Source organism: Lates calcarifer, linkage group LG4, assembly GCF_001640805.2.
Source record: "Lates calcarifer isolate ASB-BC8 linkage group LG4, TLL_Latcal_v3, whole genome shotgun sequence".
Taxonomy (NCBI): Eukaryota; Metazoa; Chordata; class Actinopteri; family Centropomidae; genus Lates; species Lates calcarifer.
In genome coordinates this window covers 7,201,074-7,223,385 of record NC_066836.1, presented here as the reverse complement: position 1 = coordinate 7,223,385, position 22,312 = coordinate 7,201,074, and the positions used below count along the sequence as shown (strand labels likewise).

At 38.6% G+C, this 22,312-nt stretch overlaps 1 protein-coding gene across 2 annotated transcripts in view; it reads right to left on the bottom strand.

Annotated features, from left to right (window-relative positions):
* The window catches only part of LOC108884197 (receptor-type tyrosine-protein phosphatase F), a 159,076-nt gene that overhangs the window by 125,533 nt on the left and 11,231 nt on the right, over positions 1–22,312 (bottom strand). The window lies entirely within an intron of this gene.

The following is a 22,312-nucleotide window of genomic DNA, read 5'->3' as shown; positions in this document are numbered from 1 at the left end:
GGCGATGAAAGCAAAGAAGCGGGTGGCTCGGAGAAGTCGCTTTGAGGTGAAATATGCAATACGGCAAGTGGTAACATTTGTTAAGAGGGGAGCACTAGTGATGTCGCATCATTTTTATTGTTTGATGTCGCATATCTAATTTTTGCACAGTTCTAGTTGGGGGTAACAGTCGTTGCTCCAGCGCCTATGAGATCCACAATGGGTGCATGGGTATACAGCAGGGTCAAGAACAGCGTGCAAGACGAGGGACTCGATGCAACTCTGTGCAACTTCAAAGGGTAAGTTGGCAATCAATGATATGGATGTTGGCTCCATTTATCCAAACATGTCTTAGCGGGTGACCTTCAATGTCATCCACTCCCTACTCTCCAGCCTGCATGGTTCAATTCACATCTTTTCTCACCTGAATATGTCTCCCTCTGGTCTAATTTTCAGAGCCCTATTTGTTTTGCTTGATCAATGATCATTCCACAAAGATTACTCTCAGGAACACTTTTTGAACAGACAGCCACCTCAGCACTGACACACAACAAAACCCTCATTCATCTGCTTCCTTCAACTTTACTAAAATGTCACAAGACCGGGATAACAAAAGACACCTCACCCTCTGTGAAAGTGAAGAGAGTGATAGCAAAAGCAGCCTGGTTAGTTCTCCAATCAAGGAAAAGTCAGTGTGGTGAATGAGCAATGCTGTGTGCTGCTGCGACCAGCTGTTCAGTAGTGTTACATTTCACAGGCTACTGTCAACAGATCTGCAAACATGCAAGCTGCTTCCACAATGCATCCTGTTTTGTGGTGCTATTTTGAGTGAAGAAATTGATATCTCTGCCTCTTTCTGAATGGATTTCAGCCTGAATGTTTGCAAACCTTGCTTTCATCTCATGTTTGAAATTCTCTGCTACAAACTACTGTCTGTAATATGAAGTCTGTCATTTATGTTCGGCCAGTCATCTTGAGAGAATAACGGAAAACACAACCAAACAAAAAAATGTGCATGGAAATCAACAACACAATGCCAAGTTTAGCCTTTTAAAAGTATTTTAGGGTGGATTTTACTCTAAAGTAGATATTCCTGTTGAATGGAAAAATTAAGCAAGCTATGGCTTAGATACCAGCAGCAATACAAATGTAAAACCTGCACACAAACACAGTGTACAAAAGTATAGGGCAAGAATACAATCCAAGCAGGTGACACTACTTTCTACAGTAACTTAGATGGAAGAAACATGTTGTGTAGTGGGGAGACTTTGATAAATCTGAAAAACTTCTTCCTAATAAAAGCCCCCACAGAACAGTCTCTCCCAACCTGAGGAGGCAACACTTTGTCTCTGACACAAGACAGCCTTCCAGATGCTTTACCTCAATAAATTTCTGCCTCACACAGAGGATAGGGTGCTAGCACTCAAAAAGATAAGTAGACTGACTGGCTACAGTGAAAAGTGTCAACTGCTTTTCAAATACACTCTAAGCTTCATGGATGTTCAGGGTCAATATGTATAAGATTTGAACCACACAGAACAACAACATACTGTATGAGTCTCTGTTAGTGCTTCTCACAGTTCTAGGGAAATATTTTTCCACAGAACAAACCACTGGTGTTCTAATAAAGCATTTTATTATTCTAATAATTTCCCATTGGCATGCAGAAAAAACAACTCGGACACAAAGGGATGCATTCAAAAACACAAATCAACTTCAGCAATGTTAATGGCTCTCATTAGGAAATCTCCCCAAGCTTTGCACCAGAGTGCATCACTTTGCTGGAATCAAAAGGAGGGGGACATGAAATTATTCCCTCTGCTGGAGAAGGCTGCTTCCACTGCTAAAAGGAAATAAACCACAAATTATGCACTAGCCTTGCCTTGCATGAATAACTGATAACAGGCTGCATGCTCATGGCTTAGGCTATGTAAATATGTATTTTAAAGGCTTGAAAATATATGTAATTACATTATTATTCTATTATATTGTACATGAAAATTGTCAAATAAAACTCTGGATGTAGGTGAGACTGCTAATCATAACAACATTAGGACTAACTTTAATGTGTAGCCTGTATCACATCTTTTTCTTCTCTGAATAGTAACTAGTTGTTTTAATATTTAAATTTAAACAATAGAAATTCAGATTTTGGAATTTTCAATTTAACTGCAGTTAAATTGTTTTATTTATTTTGGTTGAAACATTAGCATCAGTTATGTTCTTCCAAGCGAGTAGGAACAATCTAAAAATACACTGCACATAAAAATTCTCCTCAGCAGACATGAACATGCATGCGTGAGCATGCACATACACACCATTTCAACAGATGAAAAGCCTGCCAAATAAAAGAGTAATCCATCACTTGTGCCATTTTGCATTTGCAGGGTCCCTCTCTTCAACAATGGCTTGACTGACAGGGAAAGATAAGGGCCCACTGTTGACCAAAACAGTGAACACATGGGGGAACAATGACAAAGTCATGATTCTAGAGCGTAAAGGAAAAAAAAAAAAGATTTTAGAAGTTAGTATTAGCATCCAAAGTTATAACAACTAGTGGCAGAAAACAACTGATAATACAAATAACGGTGACTGCTATCTTTAATTCCTGAATCTGAAGTCTAAACTCTGAGTAGAATTAATGGTACTTGACAGTAAGACTGGATCTTTTAGGATATTAACTGATAAGCATTAGTCCTGATTGTCCTGAAAATGGAACGCATAGTGTTCTTAAATATGCTCAGTAAATAACTAAATAACTGACCAAAGCTAAACAGTAATCTGAGCCTACCACAGCTTTACAGGAAATCTCAGTGCTTTTCTCTTCATTAACCATTCATAGCGGGGAGTAACAAATGGACTTCAACTGATGGACTGGAAAGCTAGCCCAAAATAATTAAGGAAATTAAATATTCAACATAAAACTTCTTATTATAGCATCAGTGCCTCATAAATTTATAGAGAAGAAATGAGTGGATTAATTTGAGTGCTAATGGAGAAGAAATCCAGTCATTTCCCTTTCCTCCCATTCAACTTCATTTAGCCTTTTAAGAGTTACACCTTCTATTACTTATCTCTGGGATTTCTGGTGCACGGCAAACTCGGTTCAGAGCACAGGTCTCTATCGTTCTAGAAGAGGAATCTGTAACTAAAGAAGCAAGCTAATAATGACAAAGATCTGAGCTTAAGAGCTCCAGAGGGAAAGTGCTTTTTTTTCCAAATAGTCCAGGCCCTCTGTGCCATTTTTACCTCTTGATGGGGAAGTTTCACTAAATGCAAAAGTGGTAAAGTGCACTGCTCTTTGAGGTGAGGAAAAAAACAAAAAAAACACTGTACCTCAGAGACAGTTCTGCCTGTAGAAACATAGCCTAGGGAAAATACCTGCACATCTCTACCTTACTTTATGAAAAATCTAACCACCAACCTCCATATTTCCATTTATTAACATACCTTAGGCATATTCGTCCACTAACACTTCATATACACTGGCAAATTTATAAGGGGCATCAAAAATCTTACCCCAGAATGTCTTCCCTATAAGTTTTCCCTCTCTTGCTCTTGCACAATGTCTAAGCTTGCTAAGACCTCTGGGACTTTGACAGTCAAGTCAGGCCGACTGTCAGCTCACTCTGAACACCAGTGGATCATGTGAGGCAAAAACCAACCAAAACATCAAGGGATGTGATCAGCAGCACAAAGCAGAAATGAAAAGTATGGCAACGAGACTCAAAACAATGTGTTCTACTCTTTAAATTACTGATTCACTTAGATTTTACCCTTGTGTTTATCTTTCAAAATCCCTAACTTTGAGTATAATGAGGTTACTACCAGAAAAAAAATGGCATATGAAACACCATTTGAATCCACTTAGATTCAAGATCTCAATTAACACTGAACACTGGGGATTGGAATGTCATCAAACTGCCAAACACATTCAACACTTTTAATGATCTTCAGAACAAGTTATGAAACTAAACCTTGTATTAAAATTACACTTATCATGGGCTTTGTATCTCTGAATGTTCACACTGGGCGCGGCAAAGGGATCAGCATTCTTAGAGTTACTAAATTCCATTAAGGCTCCCCACTGTCTGACCCGCCAGCATGGCATTAACGGGGCCACCATGTTGGTAACACTGAAGCACACCCCCCCCTTCACAGTAATCAAATATTTCAGGCTGAGGTCAAAGCCATACCGCAGGTCACGCTGTGGGTGTTGCTACCCAGTAAACATAACATGCCATCATGATCACAGATCAGCATTTAAGAGGTGCTGCGTGGTTTAAAGTTAGACTGTTGAAAAAGGTACAGTCCTGACTACTTCCACAAGTCGATCTCTCTGCTCTGAGCCATGCAGCTGATCCCACGGGACAGCCCAAACTAAAATGGTAGGTGAACCGTGAGGTAATTTCCTCCAGCATCTCCTGATGCGTTTCGCCTAGTGTTCTGCTATGAAGAGGCTTCCCGCTAGGAAAATGTTCAGATCACTTCTGATCTCTGTAATGAGTTTTGCCACTCCGGTTATATCTTTGACAATATTAAGAACAGCAGTGCAGTGGGCAAATGCCACCTCTCTGTCACTGTGTGTCAAGGAACAGGGTTAACACTTGTCTTTTCAATGTGACCTTTGTGTTTAGATGTGGAAAAGCTGAAAACATGTCTGACCATGGGGATGCTTTGACACTTACATGTGAACTCTGTATACAGATTTATGATGAGATCTGTCCTTTTAAATACAAATACTACCACACCTAGACTGAATGAATTTTAACCTGGGCCTCACATTTTACGTGTGTATAACGGACAGTTTATATAAATTTGCATGAGAGCACAAACCTGACTTAAAGACCTTCTTTTAAAACTTTTACAAAAAAAGGGTAACTCACTAACAACTACCACCAAGACTACTAAATAAATTAATATTGTTATTTTGGTCTCAGCACAATTTACGCTATTAAATAATTAAATTATATGTACATCTAGGCTAGGTTCATGCTTTAGGGCACAGATGGTAAAACAATGTTATGCTATAGGAGGGGTGGAACATTTTAGTTTCTAAAAGTCTTCCTACATAAAACATCCCTGCAATGAATGCTACCATTATTGGACTTTGTCCTTCCAGCATAAACATAGAGGAGTAAAATACCATAAATATACTTCACATCACTGACATACATCCTTGAAAACTGCAGCTAAATCAGAACAATATAACAGGCACTATTTATTTCAGGGCTATTGTGTCAGATTCAGTTACACAGTACAGGTGTTTATGTTATTGTGTCCACCCCCTGTACAATACCGTGGTGATAAAAATGAATGAATTCTTGGGGAAAATAACTCTTCTGGAAACCCTATGCCTAATCTTCCTTGGGAGAGATTTTGAAATTGTGTCACCAGATGGCCAATACTTGTGGGCGGACAAGCCACCATGGCAGCAAAATATGTTCAGTGCTGAATTAAACTAACCCTGTGTCCCTAAATTGACTATGCAAATTAGTCTACATGTCAAATACCCTAAACTAAATTGGCAATTTAAATCAAGGAGCTAAACGGCAACTAAATAATACAAGTGGAGGAATGAGCACAGTCTCTGGGGCAAAATACAAGTCAAATTTTAAGAAGCATGTTGGTCGACCATGTCAAATCTTAACAATAAAAACTGACAGAGGTGTTACTTTAGCTTAATATTTTTATTTTAAGAGTAAACTACTATGTTATGCCATTCATCCTACAATTTGATTGCACATCAATTGTTCATCAGATTGAGTCAGGGTTGCTTGTGGCCCAAATTCATGGATTTTCATTTCAATACATTTTTTAAAATCTCATACAGCTTGGTGACTTCAAAATATCCACATTCTCCTATCTTAATATGCTGACAGACACAAAATCCGGTAGCTTTTCCTGGATAAAACAACACAAAGGCTTCCATTTGCAAGTGCAAACAGGCCAGTAAAATCCAATCAATACACATTATTGGCTCAGTGAGGGCCAGGATTTGTAAGAAATCAAAGATCCAGTCTAAGGGGAAATCCTCTGAACTCTTTAACTTGAAATCTGAAATGAACATTTCCTGTTAACTCTAGTGCAAACCTTTTATTCATCATTTATGTCAAATGCAGACCACACTACAATTTCCAAATGTAAAAGCTAAATGACATCAGCTTTCCACAGGCACAGCACCCCAGTTAAGATGAAAATAATCAGAGCAGACAAGAAATTACAAAAACATGCTGTGACCTTTCAAGTCTGTGGAGAAAAGGCTGTGTATACATTTACAAAATGTGAGGGGACAGTAAAAAAAAATTCCCATCATGGAAATTGGAGTGTGACTAATGGGTAGTGAAAGAGCTGGTCTGTAACCTGAACTCTAAAATAATCTTGCCCAAGTCTCCATGGCCACTTTGGGGGAGCAGTGGGGGGTTTGACAACGGGAATGGAGGACCACCTGCACACCCAGTAGAGCCAGCTCTGTACTGGCACCACCATTTGTTACGCTCTGGATTCCCATTACCTCAGAGCTAGGTTGGCTGGGAAATCCATCTCCTGGTGTCAGGTTTATCAAACTTCTATGCAAACTGCTAAGGTGGAGAGGAGGAGAAGGATCACAGTCATGCAAAGAGCCTACGGACGATAGCAAAGTCCTCACTTAAGGTGCAGGAAATCCAGTGTATCAAAGTATGCAGGCTCACCTAGCTCTGAAATATTAAATATTATAACATCATTTTAGGACAGTGTGAAGCCTAAGATACAAGCCTCCACATTAAAATTATAAGTACCAGCATTATATGCATGCAAACCAGTCTCAGCAAGCTTAGTGCCAGCCCTAAATTTAATAGGCAGTGAAACACACACTGAAAGCAGCTAACAGAGGTAATGTATGCTGTATATTAGAGGGCAGCATCAGCCAAACCTGTTTTGAATGTGAGCTGGGAAAATCTGCACCAAGGAGAAAGTCTTTAATCTCATTCATTTCATTTGAACTGATTCACTGTTCATAAATTAATAAGTACAATTCCTGGTACTGATGGACCACTCTGACAGACCAGATCAGTACTGACACCAACGTAATTAAGGTGATTGTTACTTTTAGGCAATGAAGAGACTGATCAAAGAACAACGGTCAGTTACAGTTAAGTTATGAATGCATCAATGCATCAACATATGCATCACCAAATTCAAAAATGTGAGATAAACATAACTGAAAGAGAAAAAAGGAAAAAAACATTACTGGTGTTAAATCAAGGAATTGCTGAAAAACACACCTGGTGAGACTTTACTGGTTCAGAAGGGTTAGAAAACAGGGGCAACAAAGGTCTTCCTACTTACAGAGACAGACATCCTTGAGGCCTATCCTTTCTACATGGTTCTCTGCATCAATAATACAGACTGACATGCACAAGATACTCTCAAGGAGAGCCAGTCAGTTTGTGTCGCCAGAGTGCTTGCCATGAAATAAACAAATGAGAACTGACAATCCTTGTGATAGTCCATACATTCTCATGGACACAATACATCCCCGTCTACTCTGTCTACCCCCTATGGATTTTACACTGAATCCAGGTGGCTTTGTTTTCCACAACAAGACATCACTGAGATGAAAGGAGCACCACCCCAAAGATATAAAAATAGTTAAAGTTAATTGAAGGTTCTCTGCAAAATCTTAAAAAGTACATAATATGACAGTGAGTGTGATGTGTACACGGCTATGAAATACAGATCTAAGCATCTGGGAGCAGAAGGACTGAGAACATGAACTAGTAAAATGTCTGTCAGGAGTTGAAACAGACCTCGAAGAGCGTAGAAATTGTATTAGTTGCAACAATGTATGGCTCCCAGTGGAATTTTGATAACAGAAGTGTGGGAAAGAACAAGGATGTGTTACAAATGCACTGTACCAATAATCTAATTTGTATGAGATTTTTCCCAACAAAGTTTAAAAGTGTTGCAAAATATTATGAAAAATCCTGATATATAGGAAAATCACTGCAACAGGAAAGCACTGTTGACCATTATATCCAGTAGCTTATTAAGTAACCTTAAGAAGTCAGCCCAGAAACCTTTGTCTGAAAACCTGAAGAATGACTGTGAAAAGACTGTGCTTGACTCGAGGGCAATCCATGTGAGCTTTATCTGAAAAAACATAACATTAAAATGAAAATTACTACTAAGTCTTTTTGACTAGTAGCAAGTTCTTCTGGTTGAGGTACCAAGGTCAAATGCATTAAAAATGTAAATTAGTGTTAAAAAGAGCAGATAATTTTAAGTATACAAAATTAAATAATAGCAGAATCTGGGCAAACACGTGGGATATTGGTTCCCTTGAGTTCAAACACATTAATTCAAGATTTGTCTTCTCCTGCTGATATTCCAACATTTTTCCTTGTAAAACCCAGCAGCATTTCAGATGAAAGTCTTTTGTGTTCTAATCTATTCTACACAGCTGTAGATCATTCTAGAAACATAGTTGTAAACAGCAACACACTTGTTACATTATGGTTGATCCAAATAAAGAATGTGGCTTCTTTGCTTCTTACATCTATGTGCACATAACTAATATTTCTGAAATGTTCAGAGACTTCAGAGACAGTGAAAACACAGAGACAACACAGAGACAACCCATGCTTTGAAGGGTGAAAATACATTTTGGACTATGAACTATGTGAATCCAATTAACAACATTTCCTATAGCACATAAAAATCGTATGCAAAGCTTTAGGATTGTAGTTCAATTATGTTGCAAGAATTCAGGACTTGAAGGCTTAATTTAGATCAGCTGTCAGTCACTCTAACCTCTAATTGCCTCGGTTTTTAAGTGAAAAAGTCACCAATGTAAAGCCAAAATATAATACCAATATAGTAGGGCTGGACAAAAAGGAAAAGAAGAAAGAAAAAGTTAGTCATATGATGCATTCTACAGCTTTGCTCTAAAGCTCCTAATTAGTTGAGACATTCTGCTTAGTGGCTTGGCATTTTAGCCACAGGGGGGCTGATACAGTCGATTGTATTGGACATGCTAGGAGAAGGACACAACCTAAAAGGCTGATTCAGGAGTCTACATCCTTTGCTCTACTAAAATTGTGTAAAATATTGCCAAACAACCAAAAGCAGAGACCATAGTATTAGAATTCCATGCTAAATTTGATGAGAGTAATTTGCTAACCTTCATGCAAAGTCATGGTATTTTAGTCAAGGTGTGGAGAATGACAATAGGACACTAGCAATTTGCAAAGACAAGCCATTACCCTTTTAAAATTTCATGCAAGTGTATCCTATGTAAACTTGTTATCACAGGAGTTATTCAACAGCGGCAAGGCCTAGATAGAGATGTTCATTACCCTATTGCTGAGACAAACACATTTGATGGATTAAACAGTCAAATATAACAAGATGCTTGAACTGCTGTCCTGGTTGTTAAGGGAGATCAAAGTGGGGCCTGAGGGTCTGGTAAGTATGGGGAGCAGGATTGGTTCAGCAGAGCTCCAAAAGAACAAGTGCTGGACCAAGGAGATACGACATCAGACGTGTGCACTGCATTCCCTTAGGCTTGTTCTTTCAGAACTGTCAGCCTGCCCTGCACCAAATGAGCTGCAAAGGAGGAGGGTGTAAACATTCTTTCAGAAAGCACTTCTAATCTAACAATAAGCATAAGCCTCATTTGGTAATCTGCCATCTTAGTGAAGCTGGTTGAATATGGAAAAATCAATTCAGTGTTTTTAGATGCCACCCTCTGTAAATTCTCACCCAACTGAGAAAAATGTGACACATTTCAGAGAAAAAAAAGGGCAACTAGCAATTACAGCCCCATGTATCATAATAGGTATACTTAGATTTTATTCCAACAAAACGTTTAAGGAAAAATATATGAATAAATAAATGAAAATTGCACGCAGTAACAGGAAAATGCTTTGTAGCATAAAAACCTTTTACCAAATGACATGTTATGCTTGGGAGGAGAGCCAAGGTTTTGCATTTCAAGCCAGGGAGACCTGACATTACATGTGGACATTACAAATATGGATGTCTGTGGCACTCACTCTGCTGCTGGAGTACTTTTCTCAGTGACACATACTATATTTGTTTGCTGATGGATTGCCTGTCTGCCTGTACCAGTGCACATAGAGTAAGGAGACAAAGTGCTGATAAAATGTTTTTTGCTTAGCTTTCAGGCACATCATAACATACAGGCCTAGGTTGTCAGTTTCCATGACATTTCAGAAACTCAACATTATCAATTTAGTGGGGGGGTTTTTGCATGCATGTTCAAACTTTCAAAATTAAGAAGGTCTGGCTGTGCTTACTGATTCTCCTGAATATAGTCAACAACAAGTGTTGCTATTTCTGCTGATTGAAGTGCTGAAGCAATTGGCTGATTAGACTGATTGATGGACCAACAGAAAATCAACAATGTTTTTTATGATTAATGAGAGTATGCCAAAGACTTTTTGCTTTCAGCCTCATAAAGGTGAAGATTTGCTGATTTTTCTCTTCTATACAATTATACTGTCAATGTACATCTTTGGGTTTTGTTGTTAATTGACTGAAAGTGAGATTTATCATTAGTTTCAGCCCAGCACCCTCTACTCCCAGCCTATAGCCACCCTTCACTGTTATGGACAGCTTCCTGCTACACCTTCAAGTGCAGCCATTCTGAAAAAGTATAACCACCTGCCTTCCCAACATGGTGGATGATGCAACGTACAGCTTGTTCTTTTCAAGTTCTTTCCCAGCCTTGGAATTAGTCATCCTCTCAGTAAGCAGTTGTACTTTCAGTTATACTGAAAACAAAATTGAAGAGGAGGCATGCAGCAGAGAAGTGTACAGGATGGTGAGAACATCAGCTGAGGAGCTGTTACTGGTGCATTGACTTGACACGCCACATAAATCTCCTAATGTGTCTAAATCCACAGAGGAATGCATGAAGATATATCTGAGAAAAATGGCATCCAGTACTGCATTGTTGCCATAGGAGGACGTATTACCGCCGTCCTTGTGCAAAGTGTGACCAATCAATTTAACTTTCTCCTGAAAAACAACACGGCAAGTGGAGAAAATCTGCATCTGCTGTGTCCCACCCTCTCTTATATCTGCGGTCCATTCAAAGACATTTGATATCATACAATGCTGGGTTTCTGAGACACGTAAGCAAGGCAGTAAGAAAGAGGAGGAAACTGTGAGAAAGGGAAAGAGAGGGAGGCTTTTGTCTCCACATTTCTCACGGTGGGTATCGGAAACAGCCAGATGCTGTCCATCACAAGTGAAGGCCAGTGAATAGGCTGCCCTATTTATCTAATGAAGAGGTCAAGGGGTGGGGGGTGGGAGGTAAGTGGAGCATAGCCAAGACTGTCACAATGCCATAGCCAAAGAACTTGTTACAAGGGGACAGATTACCCAAAAGATGGCATGGCAACAGATAAGTATTATAAATATGTCCCAATAGTTAGTCTGAGGTACATAAAGGATGACACTATGTGACGCCAAGCAAATAAGCTCTCACCCAAAGCAGTCACTTAGGCAAATAACCCTTAATCTAGGGCTGCAATGATAAGTTGATTAAAACTCAGTCAACTGAGAAAAAGCAAAAGAAAATAAAACAAGTGTACCCTGTTTTATCAGCTAACATCACATGAGGCTACTGTTTGTTTAATTTAAGGACTTGCTGCTTTTCTAAATTTAACTATGTAAACTTTGGGAGAACATAACATGTGAAGTGACCCTGGAGGCTCTTTCAGCTCTGGTTTCTCATTGACATTCATCACAACAACAATATTCACCATATAAACTGTAACTTACATCCAGAGGCTGATTCAAATAGCACCTAGCAACCATCATGGTTTATACAAAAGATAATTGTCTCAGTAACAAAGTTTTCTTGGTGGAACTTTAACTTTTAAAATTTTATGTTCCGCAATATGCAGACATATTTAGGACATGCTAGGCTAATTCAATCGTAAATTTTAAAAAAGAAAAAAAATGCACACCAACCCAAACATTCTGTACTGAATGGTTTTGGACATACACATACTGTTACATGCATATCGTAACATTTTATAAACTAAATAATTAACTGATTGATTGTAAATGATCACCCTGTTAGATCACCCTGCTGTAATCACATGTTAGGAAGAAAGATCCCTGTGCCATGGTGGAGCACAATGTCAGTTGATTAGTTTTTGAAAAGAGACAAAATTGCACAAGAGCTCCTCTGCACACAAATCTATAACCATATTCTAAAGCTAGCATGGTTGAGTAACAATAACATTTCAAAAGATGTTGCAGTAAACAGCCTGTTGGCCTTGTGCTCTTACCCCCTCAAACTGGAAACCACAACTCTGAATGAAAACATCTTGAACAACCTATTTTGAAGCAGACACACTCAAACAGACCATTCATATGTCTGTTATCACCAGAGGGTCAACACCACACAGTACTTAAACCATGGCCATCCACAGCTGAAGATTCAACTCATCAGCAATACTCATTATCCTGCCCAAAGGACAGATATGCGATGTCTTCATTATGAACATGTTCTATGGTATGTTCTGCAGTTTTGAGGCCAAGACAGACTGCATGGATTTTGATGGAAAAATTATAGAAGAAGTATAAAACGCTCAAACAATTTGAGCAGAGCAAAAAGTTAGAGTCAAAGGTTTAAGCAGCTCTGATTGTAATAACTTGGCCTTTCTACACAAAAACAGATGTCTGAATTTCTGCCAATTGCTCTGCAGGCCATGCAAATTTCTATAAAGCAAAGCTCAAGCATGGAATCAAAGAAAAAAAAAACCTGGACAACTATTTATAAATCACATCCATAGAAAGAGGAACATTCACAGAATATTTTTCTTTTTTTCCCAGATGAAAGTCAAAAAGCCTGACTTCCCCAGGTGCACAAAGTTGTATGCGGTATTTCTGCAACCTCAAAAGATTAGACAAAAGACATACATTTGATTACAACATCTGCATAATGGCTAATGCTGTTACCATAGTAACACCTGTGATTGATGGCTTTGTTAAGAGGAATAGTTACACACCATTAAACTGGTGTAATAGTGCATGGCAGTCATCTCAATAACCAGGGACAAAGCAATTACCACGTCATTAAAAAAAAAGGAATAGACTAATACAACATGGTGCACACAAGTATGAGTGACATGCCTTGAGATCAGCCTGTGCAAATGTTTGACTTTAATAAAAATGTTATCAGTGTGTACAAACTGTGTGTTATGTGGAACTCTTGGGATTATATTTTTGTGCACTCTAGCATGGATTTAGTTAGATAAATTCTTATTATCTGATTATCAAAGTTAGCCTGCCATTTCACATCTTGTATGCTACCTCATCTTACACTACAGATGCTCTAATAGTGTCAGCTCAAATCCTCATTTCCAGTGGGATTATACCCAGCCATGTCTTGATAATAATTTGATGGCTAAGTCAAGGATACTTGTTCACAGGAATACCGTCCTACTCTGCAGTCCAGAAGCCAGGAACAGAGCACAGCAGTACTGGCAATGATTGAGAGAACTCAAAATTCAAATGAGAGAGAGGAGATGGAGTGAAACAGATGTGCTGTTGTTCGGCGAGAGCAGCATGCATACAGGGTAAGCATGCACAGCCGCACACCACCACACACAAAGCTATATACACATGCATAGACAGCAGCGCCACTCAATCATCCTGGTCGAGGGCCAATCCATCTATCGCTGGTTGACTGGGATCCAATCACCATTCCCAACAGGGCCAAAATGAAAGAATGGCAGACAGCCTGTGAAGAAGCCCACGCTCTCATAGCAGATTGATGGGACAAATCTTGGGGAGGTTCATGAGGCATCCCATATCGAGACGAACATATCATAAAAAATCTCTGATGTCATACGGCACTTGAAAGAAGGCCTTTAACCTTACTCTGTGTGCGCAGTGTGTATCTGTTGCTCTGCATCTTTGCTGCCAAAAAATATGTGTTTTGCTAATACGGTATTTTTGCCATTCAACCATAAAAAGCCCATTAGGATGTGTCATGAGTTTCAGTTTTATTTGTCCCCAGTGGGTAACATTAATTTTCTTGTGTTTAATGCTGCAAAACATTCTCATTTCCTTATAGCAATGCAGACACAAGTTGCGATGAGTGCAAAATAGAGCGACAGTGGACAAGGAACGAAGCTTTACAAAGACTCAAAGCTCAAAAAATAGGAAAACACATTTTTTTAAAATGTCAAGTGGGGGATTAAACTGTGTTTTTTCAATGTCTTAGCTGGTTATCAGGTCAGCTATGAAAGATAATTATATCTTACTGGTTGACAGAATGGGTGAGAATGAAAATGTTAGGCTTAAAAGAGAACAAGAAATGAAAGAAAAAGACTAGCAAAAACATAAAACTAGGAAAAGCATTTGTGTGGCAACTTCGAGATGGAAAGCTCTTAGGACTTTAATCCTTATTTTTTTGTTTTGGGTTGGACAGGCAACAAACTGAATTAATCATTTTTGACTAACCAGATTAATCTTTTCATAAATTAATACTGTTACATTGGCTGTTTTACAGGGCAAGGCAGAGCCTTTAGGGAAAATCCTTGGGAAAATCCCTTAGTGTTCCTTTAACTGACTCTGAATAATTTAAAATGTATTATTTTTAACAACTCCATAATATTAATTGGCCCTTGCTGCACATTTTGTATTCATGAGTAAGGCCTCTTACCTAATAGAAAGAGGCCTTTCTCTAAATGTAATCAGCACTAACATGGAAAATCACAGAGAATAGCTATTCATGAGTCTAGTTAGTCTCCACATCCATTTTACCAGTACATTAATGGGACTCGATGTGGGGGTGTGACAAAGCTCCAGTGCCAACATACAGGCTAGGTGCTGCTGGCTCTCATTACAGTATGGCCATTTAGTCTGTGTTTGTAGTAATTTTCCTCAAAAGTCAGCCAGATACATCTGCCGCAATTGCCTACACATGGTATGGTATTCATCATTTCCAACCTTACTCTTCGTTACACAATGAAACAACAACACACTACTTCTTTGTGTGGCAAAGTTGCTTAATGATATCATATCAGCTCCAAGTGCTGCTCTGACTAACTATGAGGTGGCATCCAGTAAGGCTGTCAGAACAAATTTCAATATTTAAATTTTAGTCTAATGTGAAAACACATACCAAATTACACCAGCTCACAAATTCATTAGAACTCCTCTGTTTCTTTCATGCACACCCGCCTCCTAATTCTCTTGCAATCATACAGCCTGTTCCTACAAGTAATAACATACTTTGATTCCCCAGTGTGAAAGGCAAAGTTAAACAAAATATAAAGTCAAATTTCACAGAAATTAACACTGAAAGGCCAAGTGTACAGAATCAACTCTATTCATAACATGTTAAAAATTCATTGTGTCTTGCTTGAATGCATCACTAGATAAGGAACACAAAGTCCAAAGCAGCTTGCGTGAATTTCATCCACAAAATGAAAAACATTGTAAATTTCATTTCACATAAGATACTGAGTTTGTTCCTTGCCCTGTTATCATTTCAGTGACAAAATAAGCCTTTAAGCCAACAACCTTTTTGATCATGTCATGGAATTGAATATCCTACCATTTATAAGAGTAATTATTTATTAAACTTGAGAAATAATTAAGCTTTAGTGGATTTTTTTTCTTCTACTTTATAAGTAGGTCAGTGTGGGAAAGCTTTGATTGCAAAACCAGAAAAGAACTATGATTAAAATGCAGTCGATAATGAATATGCATAATTGAGGCCAAGAGGAATATGGAATTTATTATTGAGGGTGACCATGGACAGATGTGATCAATTATAGCTAGCATCACCTCACCTCAATATGGAAGAAGGCAACAGGTTAGAAACGATATCTGCATCAACTGCAGCATTTTTTTTAAAAATCTATATTTTTTATATAGGTTTTGAATAAATTTCAAAATAGAACCGATGTTGTAAGTCCCTAGCTTTTTAATGTCAATCTGTCATGTTTTTCTTCTTCCTTTCCCTTCACTTAAAGTTTTTATTAACTGAGTGTATTTAATATCTGTACATATATTTTCTGTGTAAATGTATAACTATCTTATCGCTGCCTCCCTGAACTCTACAAATAGTAATCGATACAGTGCCTGATACAACTTTTGAGTATCTTCATCTATGAGCAGATTGAGCACCAGCTCCCTGTCTATTTGTACTTCGTTTCTAGCTACGGGGCCAAGCCATGTCTCTTGTCTACGTAGGTAGAAAAAAATAAGCTTATGTCATCATCCTAAAACACAGATCACAGTTATTTTGTACATAAAGTTATGTGTTCTTCCTGCATGAGCGAAATCTCAAATGTTTTTGAAATTTGTGAGACAAAAAAAGATACAAACCTAACCCATTTTAGTCAGTTCATAGTCAAATTAGATTTTTATGGTAATATATTATAGATTGATCTACTGTGCAGTCTCACTGTTTAGAAAAGAAAAAAACAAGTGAGCAGGATCATGCCAGAGCAGAGAGGCAGCCATAACAGATTTAGATCACTGGGCAAATATTAAGACCAAAAACTGGCCCCCGAGCGACAGGACAATTCTAATTGTCACAGCCTGCTGGTGGGTCTAATCCCCATTATGAAGATTAATAACACATACAGCAGCCAGAATGTACTGCATTATTTGGAGTCATCCTCAAGCAAAACGGCTATTTACTTTTCCTGACATTCTAGATTGACAGGAGCAATATAATACTCATCTTTCCTGGCTGTTTATTGACAAGTGCTAGAGGATCCAGTCTTGTGCAAAGTCTCTGTCTCTGTTCCTCCTGTGTCAGCATCACCCACAAACATTGCATTGGCCTGTTAAACAGCTCAGTTAAATGGCAGCTGCACTGTTGCTCTTGCTAATGCGAAGAAGCACATGTTCACATTACAGCGGTGCACCAGAGGGGAGAAGAGCCTCAGGACAGACACCCAATAAGCTCTGGTCCTGTGGCTGCCGCAGCGCTCTTTAAGATCCAGCATGAACCCTGAAGTGTCGGTCTCTCCTGTCTTTTAATGACGGAGATAACCTTGAAATGTATCACACAGACGAGGAACTGTTTAATTTCACGGCTTTTCCTCTCTAATTTGGATATGGGCAATTTGTCTGGTGCTCAACAGGCTTTACAGGATTTGTATTCAGTTCATATTTGGATATATTCAGATGAATTGCAGCCTAGACTAGACAAAATGCTGGGTATTATGATTTATGAATTACACCTCACACTGATATAACCATTGTACTGTATGGCCTCATTTGGTAAATAGCTTATTGTTAGTCCTGTACTTTATGATTGTAGGAATTATGATAAGTGGTGTGGTGCTGAAAAATTGTTGTCTATATCCAATTTTACTACTACACACTATAACTGAGTGCTAAGCTCCATGTGGTGATACCTCTTAAAGTCAAACCTTGTGGATACATATCAGCCATTCTGCATTTTGACACCCGCTGAGACTATAATCTACACTTCATGAGTAATGAGACTGTAGAAGTTTGTAAAGACGGATCGTTCCATAACATACTCAATTCAGACAGACATAAAAAAATTACCATTAAGACAAAATGATTTTCGTGACTGCCTGCCTGACTCTTAATATTCATCTTTCATCCATTAAGAGCACGTAGCAGAAAGCTAATGCCTAGAAAGCTTAAAAAGCACAAAGACCTGCAGAGGGCTAACCAGAATCAATTTTGGTTGCTTTCAGCAGCATCATTAGTTTCCTGGAAGTGTCGGGTGATGGAGTTTCCCAAGAGTGCATGAACGCACCATTCTGAGTGTCAGTCCCCACACAGACTGCTGAACCAAAGTGAAGAATGAAGTCCAGCTGCTATAGAGCTGCTACACTGCACAGCGTGAGCATATATGAAAATGGGTTAAAACATGAGGAAACACCAGTGTGATCTTTGAACATCATCATAAAAGATGTAAAAGTGAAGAAGAAGATGAATGAATTCATCATTCTCTAGCCCTGAGGTGCTCAGCCGCACCAGCTAGGGATGCACTTACCCAAAATATTAAGTATCATATTCACTTCTGCACATCCCTATGAAAAATACAATAAAGTGTTTCTCCAGTTACGGAAATAGCTCAACATATCTAGAAAAAACACAATATCATACTGAGCAGTCCAATATCTTCTAATACTGGCTGCAATTACCTGCTGAAATTCCATTATTGGAAAAATAATAGGCTGGTAATTACATTTTCCAGTTTATTGGTGGATAATTTATTGGTTTTGTGCCCCTACTGCAAAAACACATGGATGTTCAACCTATCTAATATGTCCTATCTCTAACATATCAGTTCCTCTCTGGAGATACATGGATGCAGCTAGATACTACAGTATATGCTAAAGCAATCCACACTTTTTTCCCCTTGGCTAAAAACCAAGTACGGTGTGATCTTATCTCACCAACCATTTAGACATTTCACAATTTATGACAGTCACACTTGTTGCTGATATTTAGGTTGTCACACGTCCAAAGCAACACATGTCGTATATTTATCAACCCAGACGGACTGACATATTATTGACAAACATTTACTTGCACTTAACATCTGTGACGAAAATTCCTGCAGATGAAAGCCTGAGGGAGCCAGATCACTGGCAAGACACGAATGAATCGGAAGTTGAAAGACCTGCCTTTCCTTAAAACTTCATAGTAAAATAAATCCATTGATCTGACAAACCCAATTAAGTTATTAATGCATATTAAATGATGATTACAAAATAAGCACCACCGTTTTTGTTGTCTTAATTTAGTTTGAACAAGGTCGATCAAGGCTGTGGTTCTCTTTGAAGCTTTAGAACTAAGTGGCTGCTCATCTGCCACCAAGACAGGTCAGGCTGTCTCTAATCAATAGGATCATCTCTTCCCTCAAAGAGTAAACATTGTAATGCTTCAGAGGCCCATGGGTGGAAGTATGCACAGTCCTTGACCATGATATGCTGCTTAAGATGTAAATGAGCCTCTGAATAATGAGACAAGTCAGCAATGAATATGCAGACCACCACAAATTATTTTTGCTTATCTCATAAATCATTTTTTGTTTGGTTGCATTTTGGAGGACTCCAGATTGCTCATTCATTCTCTACAAATAAACTTTAATTCATTTAACCTCAATGTATGGAAAGTCCCTGTGTCTATGACCTTGTTCCCATTTGTGACTTCAATTTTCCTTGGGTGATATAATCTTGAGTGGACAGATATAAACACAGTTGTAAAGCCATTAGGTTCTGACCGCTCCAGTCGAATTCTGATGAAGTCAGAATTTCCTGTGGTTGGATGAATGTCATGAGCTGAGATCAGAGCCAATTCAGCCATTTTTTGATGGCTCAATAATGCCTATAAAAACACTACCCATTTCCAATCCTTTGTTTGTTTCTAGTACAATAGCTGTCAAGAATGTCCAATTGCTCTCCATTAAAACACAGTAACCATTACCCACAATGATAAAAGCAAAAAGGCCACTGTTGCAATTACTAATGATTACTGGCATTCTCTAGTGAGCAAAGCCAATAGAGCTGCTTTGGGCAGAAGGCAGGGTTGCTTTGCTCTACTTTACTCTTTTTAACTTTTTTCTATTTAAGTATTTTCTTCATGCAAGCAATGGAAACAGGCTGTCAAAGTCCTGTCCAAAACCATCACAGTAGTTAGAATGACACTCCTCACTTTTACACAAAACCATATGCTTAACAATACATAACATGAAACCATCAGTAGAAAGTAATAATGAGCTGTACAGCTGTCAAAGATATTTATGCTTTACTGAAATTAGACCCACTTTAGGCTCTGCATGCACTGCAGAGCTGTGAGAGGAGATCAAAATAAAAGGTCCTAGGACTGAGCATAGCCTAATATCATCTGCCATCAAAACTGCCGACAGTTTTGCTTGATGGAAATTGCTACATTAAAGTTGGATTCATTTTGTTTTACCCACTGCATACCAACTTGTTAACAGAGAGTGACATAAGAAAGTAAGTGACCCAGGCTTGGAGAATTTGACATTGTACAAGACATAAGCCTTAGTAGTTCTGTTGTCTTTAGTGTGACTGTTTGGTGTCTTACTGTGTTTCGTACGTTATATCAGATATCAAAAAGGTTTATGTCAGAAACAGTCAATTAGAACTCCAATTATTTTTTCAATTAAAATAATCTTGTTTCCTACCCAGATGGACTTTACTTTGATGTTTGTTTGTTTGGTTAAGGCGCTTCCTTTGGCAGATAAAGTATGCCTGCACATTACTTTCAGATCAGATCAAAGTGCCTCAGCTTTGTGCAGGTATAAAAGCATAGATAAGATTTGCAGCAAGCTTAAGTGAGAAATACCTTTTTTTGGCCACGCAGCTGCATATTTGTGTATGCATTGTTATTAAGCAACTGTACTTTCCTTTGCCTTATTTTTTAAATCAGTTTTTAGAACAAAGGTCTGAATATAAAACAAAGCAGTGTGACATGACAGACATTCCACACTGAAAAGACAAGTATAAAATGCTAGAAAAGAGTTGTAAAGGCTGTTGAAATATTTCATTGGGCTTTTCTTAAATCAAAGATTGATGATCTTTTTCAACCTCCAAGAGGGAAAGATAACAAAAACTTAAACAGCTTTCTTCATTTGCCTTGGGTCAGACTCTCAGCAGGTCTCTTGCTTTTCACTTCAAACCCCATCTGGCACACTTTGTATGGGTGGGCAAGTCTTGACTTTTCTCTCTGTTATTTCTGAGTTTCATATATGAGAAGCAGGCACGAATACCATTATCAATGCATTTTCCCATCTTCTTTCAAAATGTTCACAGAAAACAAAATGTAGCACAGGGACTTTAATTTGGAGCTATGTAACCTTGATGTGATATTCTTGCAAAATTTCAATACCTGAATATCGCTGAAGAAACACACTTTTTCTGCCAGCTATTGCCTTGTTTCGCCTTATCTCCAAAGCGCCATACTCATGGGTGAAGTCGCCAACGATGTTTTTGCCAAGCCACAGTGAGCTGATCAAAAGTTTACAAGTGATAAAAAGCATTATTTGAGTGAAATGGAGGATAATATCAGATGTAAAGGAAAATGTGATAAATATCAAGTAATATCTAAATAGGACAGAAAAACAATTCTGTTTCTGTCTCATTTCTATTCAGCAAGATAGTTTTCAATTCAAGCCTCAACGGAGACACAATGGAAAAGATCATCCTATTTTCTATTTCGGGCACAAACCATATGGCTAGTCATTACTCTATTCCACTCACTTCCTTACAAGACTGAAAAGGATTAACCATACCCTGGGAGTTCTCTAACGTAGCCCAAATCACATGAGGTAAGTTAGTACAGAAGACTACACAGCAAAGCAAGGAGAGAGGAGAAAAACAAGCTAATCAACATGCAGAGACAGGAAACCAAGTGAGTCCAAGTCAAGCTGCCAAGCCACCAGATAAAGATCTGTCTGACACGTAGCCTTTAAATAATCCACTTTTAAGTACACCGTTTAGAAACATTAACATCCAGCTTGAAAAAGGTGATTTTCTGATGGGGGGATAGGGAGCACAGGAGCTTTAGAAGATGGATGACGACGTGGACAGACACCATGTGGAGACCTATGAGACACACAGACTTTAGATGTCACTCATTAAAACCCAAAGCAACTGCTGCTGATCCCCTGGTGAGTTCCAGGGGCTCCTTGGAGAGACAAGACGTGAGCTCTATTACTGACTCTATGTAGATCTTATATAACAATGGTGAGACAGAACTGGGCAATACTAGAAGCAGGTGATGTTGGCTAAAACATTCTCTGTCAGTTTGCATTTTAAACGCTTCACAAAGTAAGTCAAAACCGGTTTGTGCAACCCCTGTTTGCAGTCTGACTATCCCGCCCCCTGGTTCTGCCAGGCCCTGCAATTCTGATGAGAACAAGAAAACATCACAAGAAAGAACATGCTTGATGTGAAAACATACTGGTAATTCCATCATGACTATCGCTTACACTCTGTCCGTTAGTAATCCTTGTTGACTTAATAATGAGCTTGCGTGTGAAGCATAAGACCATCTCTGAGTAAATGCACAGGAATCAGCATGGGAATCAGACAGAAGTCTGTCCGCCTTAAAAAGGACTAGGAAATTCTTAGCCCCTCTGAGGGGCTCAGCAAAATTGTTTTCCACGTTAATTGCTTCGTGACAATTGAAGGCTTTAAATAAATATGCACCATTTCAAGTGACTCAAGCTTTTTCAAACATTTTCAGTTTACTATGTCAATTAATTATCTCAAACATTGTAGGCCAATATTACCTGGCTGAAAGTAGAAATTCAGAGCAGCTTGGAGGCTCC